The sequence below is a fragment of the Benincasa hispida genome, chromosome 7, assembly GCF_009727055.1.
Source record: "Benincasa hispida cultivar B227 chromosome 7, ASM972705v1, whole genome shotgun sequence".
Taxonomy (NCBI): Eukaryota; Viridiplantae; Streptophyta; class Magnoliopsida; order Cucurbitales; family Cucurbitaceae; genus Benincasa; species Benincasa hispida.
The window spans coordinates 32553589-32560024 of record NC_052355.1 but is presented as its reverse complement, the minus strand read 5'-3'; the positions used below and the strand labels follow the sequence as shown (position 1 = coordinate 32560024).

Sequence of the window (6436 nt, the reverse complement as noted above, 5' to 3'; positions counted from 1 at the left end):
CTGTTTTCAAAATTAGATACTTAAATAATTAAAATAAATTCACATATAGTTTTATTGACATTTTTTTTTACAAAATTACTTCAATTGATGTAACATACTGAGTCTAAATTGATAAAAATACCTTATTAAATGTAAAATCATAGTTTTAAGTCTACATTTTTCTACCAAAAGTGATGTAACAATTTTATTTAGTCCTTTAATATGTAAAAATTTAGTTTAATTCCAAACGATTTAAATATATTGAGTCTTTAATTACAAAGATAAAATTGTTTTAAAATTGAAAATTTAATTTTTTTTAACAAAATTCTTGCAAATAAATAGAACTAAAATAGGCCTATGCCACTAGAAGAGGTGAGTACACGATATTCTTTAGTAAAAGGCAAAAAAAATAGTTCACTCCGTACTCGCCGCACAACTCCATAGCTCAATCACCGCAGTGTTGCCTCATTATATAAGCGCTGGAAGGGCTCACTAAATCATCCCTTTCCAAATGTGGGATTTTGAGCTTCTATATTCAAATATAAACATATATGAACGGTTAGAACAGATGTCGCGAAGAGTTGTTGTCAAACCCCCTTCCAGATTACCCTCTTAATGGATATGACTGCGGTAGTTACTAGCTCTGCTGCCAACACCCACCACCTTAGCCCTCTAATTTAAATGTCAACCTGCTAAACATTAATAATGTATGAATATGGTACGCCTCCCTAAAAGTTCAATAAAATATTAAATAAACACAAGCATACAGCTATGATATAATGTCTAAGGGGAGAAACATTCACGGATGGGCCCAAACATCTCTAATAGAGCCATAGTCCCTCTCAAACAAGTGTACATAAACAGATCAACAACCTAAGTCCTCTTAATAAGTTGAGTCTTTCAGTGGCAAGCAGCAGCAGAATCAACCCTGAGGAAACTGACCGCTACCTGAAAAGGGAAAACACAGAAATTCTGTGAGCTAAAAGCTCAGTGAGCGACTATAGAATCGCATAACATCAAGCATACTATCACTATAAACATGTAAATATACTAATGAGTAACTCAAGCAATTGTCTCTAAATTTAGCTTTAAACCATTCTTAGATATCATCAAACATCATTATTTCCTAGTTGAGAACGAGCCTAAATGCTCTAGCTCCCAACGTTTATTACCGACCAAGAGACCCATACTTCGGCCTCTCATTCAGAACTGCCTACGTGCACATGACCATACTAAGTATCGTCATACCTTAGGTACTTCCGCTCAGATACCTTCTCAAATCTGTCCTTCAGTATCGAGCTACTAAGATACCTTCTTAAATGTCCTTCGGTATCAAATTGGTCAGGTACCTTCTCAAATGTCCTTCGGAACCAGAGTAATTTATAGCATCAAGTTAAGCTCCATTGCCTACCTTCTACATAAGAACTCATTTTCTTATAGCCTTCCTCTAGGAAGCATATTTCAACATTAGAACTTAACTTTTGTAATGACTACATGACATATCTTGGCCTGTGCTACACATATATACAAGTCGGAAAACATGCGTTAAGTTATTCTCCAACCATTTGTTGCTTGAAGGAGTATAAATTCATCATTCATGTCACTGTAACTTACTTGATCTTATATGCATAAGTACTGGAGACATTATTCACTTGGTCACTCACCGCTCTTCAGGGCTCTTAACGGTTTATACGCCCTCCTAGCTCTTCTTGGCCTGAAAGGACATAATTCTCAGTTAAACTACTTAGAATTCTTAATAAAATATCTCAAATAATTCATTTACTAAAGGAACTTTCATCAATAAAGACAGCTCTACTGGTGAGATCATTGCTAGCGAGATCGGCAAGATCCTTGCTAGCGAGATCAACGAGATCCTTGCTAGCAAGATCAAGCTTTTCCTGGAAAATTTTCATCCTAGCGATACTCAACTTACCAGCGATACTCGACCCAATTCCTAGCGAGATTTCCTTCTAGAGTAAGATTAGCGAGATTTCCTTTATAAGCGAGATCATCATCCCCATATCTCGCTATAACTCCCACGGTGAACAACTTGTTTGTTCTTCCCAAGCAGTTGTCTGCTTATGCACCGATTCCCTGTTATAAATTCAAAAATTCATAACTCAAAATCCAGAGCTCTTTTCAAGAAACTTCCTTCTACAAACTTGTTTAAAATTGAGTAAGTAGCTGCTTCAACTTCAACCACTCGAAATTTCGATATTCCTTTTTATTTCTCATCAAACGAATGGCATCTTCTTCTGGAAATCCTAGCTATTCTTAGCATGATATTGAGGAATCTCATTGCTATTACTCAAACAAGCATAAAGCGTATGCTTGCGTATTCGTTCATCGGTCAAATCAGATATGTAATTATTGGAATAATTGTTGGAGACTCAAATGGTGGATATGCAAGCATTCTTACCTTAAAATTTCAGCTAAAAATTCCTTATAATTTGGCCTATTGCTTCTAATCTTTACCTCGGGCCCTGATTAATTCGGGGTTCTGCCTCTTCTGCAAATTCTCCACTTTTTTTCTTCTTCTCTTACAATCTTTCTCCGGCAGAACAACCTTGAAAACTAGATTCTCTCAGCTTTCAAATGGCATCGATTTCACTAAATTTGCTCTTGTCAATTGTCGAAACCATTGAAGTTTCACTTCCCTTTTAATCTTTCTACCGCTTCCCGAGTTCAAAGAGTAGAATGCCACGCCACCCCACCCTTAGTGCCTCCAGCCAAACTAATGAATGAGTTTCTTCATTTAATATATTTTCCTTCTCTTCCTTCATAATTCCTATAAATAAACATGAATTTCTACTTAATAAATATGTAATATAACATTCCTTTAACTAAACATGTTTATCTAGGGAGCCTAGAGTTCGGGGTTTACAGTTGTTGCCTTCACTTCTTTGAAAGTAATTACAGTACGACCTCGATACTAATCGTGATAGAGTTTACATACATATAGCAAAAGAAATCAGAATTAATAAGCACTCTAATTATACTTAATTTGAGTTTTAATCCATGCATGAAAACCATTTTCAAAGAAGAGAGTTCAAGAATATTATACCTTTGATGAAACTCTTGAAAACCAGCTCGTCTCCACGAATTGGATCTTCAAAACACTAGTAGACCATCAATATGATCTTCTCTATTATTCTCCAACTTGGATTATGTGGTAGAAATATTGAATTAAAGTCAATTAGGTGAAAGGGAGAAGAGGGTTTGAGAGAGAGTGGAGAATTTAAACTCTAATTAGAAAGTGGGCTAGGTATTTATAATGGGATTAATCCACTCAATTAAGAGTAAAAAAATATCAAATATTATTAAAGACCTATTTCAAACATGAAACATCAGTATGAGTATATAAAATGGGTCAATAGTATACTTATAGATCATTTTAGTTATATACTGATTATACTTCCACCACCAACACACTTTTAATTCAAATCTAGCATGCCTTGGTATTTATACCCTTTAGGCATTCCTGAATTTTTCAATGTGGGACAAAGCCCTCCCACTCCCTTAACCTTTGCTGTGGGCCTAAGCCCAAAAGTCATTTTCAATAATTCCCCACAAATGACCGTTAAGTCAACGTTAACAAGTAAAAAAACAAAAACTTAAAGAAATTGTTTTAAGTAAATAAAGGAGATCAAACTTAAACATCAATATCTAACGGTTTTAATTGATGCATAGTGAAGTAAGGCAACAACCTTGTTAGAAAGAGTAAGTTATCTCTTAAACTTTCAATAACACTGGTTGAGACCCCCACAACATGTTTTAATCTTAGTTTTTTTTTCTTGATTTTATGATATAGAGTGTGCTTATTATGGCAATGCACATAAACCTCGGGTCACCATGAAAGCTCTAAAAAGAGACCTTTAAACTCTTTCATAGAAGGTGGTCGCACCTTCACTATCATGTTAGATGCTTCATCAAGTTTGTTAGAAATAAACCTCTCAAAATTGAGCTATGAAAACTTCGTCATCTAGTCCATGTCAGGACCATCTTCATCAAGTTTGTCAAAGACAAACCACTCAAATACTGAGCTATGAACATTTAATCTTTATCCATCAAGTCCATATCAGGACCACCCAAGAAAAAGGGTTATCGATCATTAAAAGATTTTACTATTATCCATCAAGTCCATCCTAGGACCACCCATACAATGGGCTATGAACCATCAAAGTCTATTGCAATAGCCTACCCAAACAAAGGGCTATGGACCATCTAGTCTATCACAATAGACTATCCAAACAAAGGGCTGTGGATCACTATAAGAGATTAAGCCCCATTTTTACTAAGGATTCTAAAATTGTTTTCTTTGTTGGGCCTTCGGTTAAAGGATCAACCAAATTCTTCTCAAACCTCACATATTCCAAGGAAATAACTCCTCCCTTTAACAATTGTTTTACAACTCCATGTCTAGGACCTATATGTCTCCTTTTTCCATTATATGCATTATTCTTGGCAATACCTATGGCAACATATGAATCACAGTATACAGAGACAGGTAATTTTAGGGTTTTATTATACTTAGTTAAATTATGATTAATGAATATATCTAAGTTTATGTCTATTATAACTCTTATAATAAGGTTTTTACTCTAATGTTCTAGGTGAATTAAACCATTTAATTAACCAAGTGACATTGCATGCTACAGGACTAAGGTTAATTCAACTCAAGTTTCGAGTTAGTTCCCAAGTAGGAAGTGTTCCGTAAATTGTCATCTTAAGAATTCCCAACCTAGACAGAACTTCACCAGTAAAGTTTCTTTATAACCTAAAGTCTTGTTTGTCTTATTAGTCATATTTTAAATCTATTAATATAGAAACAAATTCTAATCTTATTAGAATTAATGTGATCTAAGGTCTAAATTAATTTTAAACATTTTAAAATTAATTCCAATTTCTTTAAAATCTTAAGCTTGCATGCAACTCTTTATTATAGGTTGAAGGTTACTAAATATTAATTTTATAATCATGCTTTCTATGGTTTACTTGATTAACAATCAAATTCTAATTAACAAGAAAACCATATTATATGCATTTCGTGACTTTAATATAACAATTATATTAAACTATGGATGTGTCATGCTTAATGCAAATTGATTTTCAACTTTATTAATATAACACGTATATTAAACAACTCATGAAAATCTACCAAGCATATACAAGACATTAATAAATATAATCTTTATATTTACTTAAGTAATGTCATGCATCATGCTTTTCCAATTTCATATATTTAACCTATCAAAATATATTAAATAACTCATGAAATTATATACAAATCATGCATTAAAATCATACTTTATAATGCTTATAATATATTAAAATGCATAAGTTGAAGGAGTGTGAGGTCTAATGCGGAAGCGTAGATCGTATCCCAATTTCAATTTCACATAATTATAATACAGAGAAACATAAATTATGAATTTTACAAAATTTACAGCATGCTATTTAGATTAGACAGAAAAGGATAAGGAATTAGATTGTTGGCTTTTTGGCCCTTAATATCAAATTAATTAATTTTAATTAATTAATTAATCAATGTTTTGATGATAACAAACTCAATTTTTAATTATGTTATTCAAATGGATGTGAAAAGTGCATTTTTAAATGGTTATATCATGGAGGAAGTTTATGTAGAACAACCTCCGGGTTTGAAAGTTTTGATTTTCCTAATCATGTCTATAAGTTGAAAAAGGCTCTTTATAGCTTAAAACAAGTTCCAAGAGCTTGGTATGATAGACTTAGTAATTTCTTGCTTGAGAATGGATTTAAAATGGATAAAATTGATACTACTCTTTTTATTAAGGCTAAAGAAAATGATATACTTTTAGTACAAATATGGATGATATTATTTTTTGTTCTACTAATCCATCTTTGTGTAAGAATTTTCTAAGTGTATGCATAGTGAATCTGAGATGAGTATGATGGGAGAACTTAGCTTCTTGGACTCCAAATCAAACAACTCAAGGATGGTATTTTCATAAGTCAAGAAATACACAAGGGATTTGCTCAAAAGGTTCAAATTCAATGAAGGTAAAATTGGCAAAACTCCTATGAGCACATCCACTAAGCTTGACAAGGATGAAAAAGGTAAGTGTGTGGATATAAAAAGTTATAAGGTATGATTAGATCTTTACTTTATTTAACCGTAGTAGACCCGATATATGTCTAATGTATGTCTTTGTGCTAGATTTCAATCTTGTCCTAAGAATCACATTTACATGCCGTTAAAAGAATTTTTAAATATTGGGTACTATTGATTTAGGTTTATGGTATCCTAGAAATGTTGAATTTAATTTGGTAGGATATTCCGATGCGGATTTTGCGGGTAGTTTACTTGATCGTAAGAGTACTAGTGGGACTTGTCAATTTCTTGGTAGTTCCTTAGTTTCTTGGTTTAGTAAAAAGCAAAATTCGGTTGTCTTATCCACTTACCGAAGCAGAATAA

The 6436-nt window shown here is 32.9% G+C and overlaps 1 non-coding gene across 1 annotated transcript; it reads right to left on the bottom strand.

Annotated features, from left to right (window-relative positions):
* Positions 1-303: 303 nt before the first annotated feature.
* On the bottom strand, positions 304-417 carry LOC120082291. Its single transcript, XR_005483122.1, has one exon. It is a non-coding gene; the product is annotated as a U5 spliceosomal RNA (small nuclear RNA).
* Positions 418-6436: the final 6019 nt, after the last annotated feature.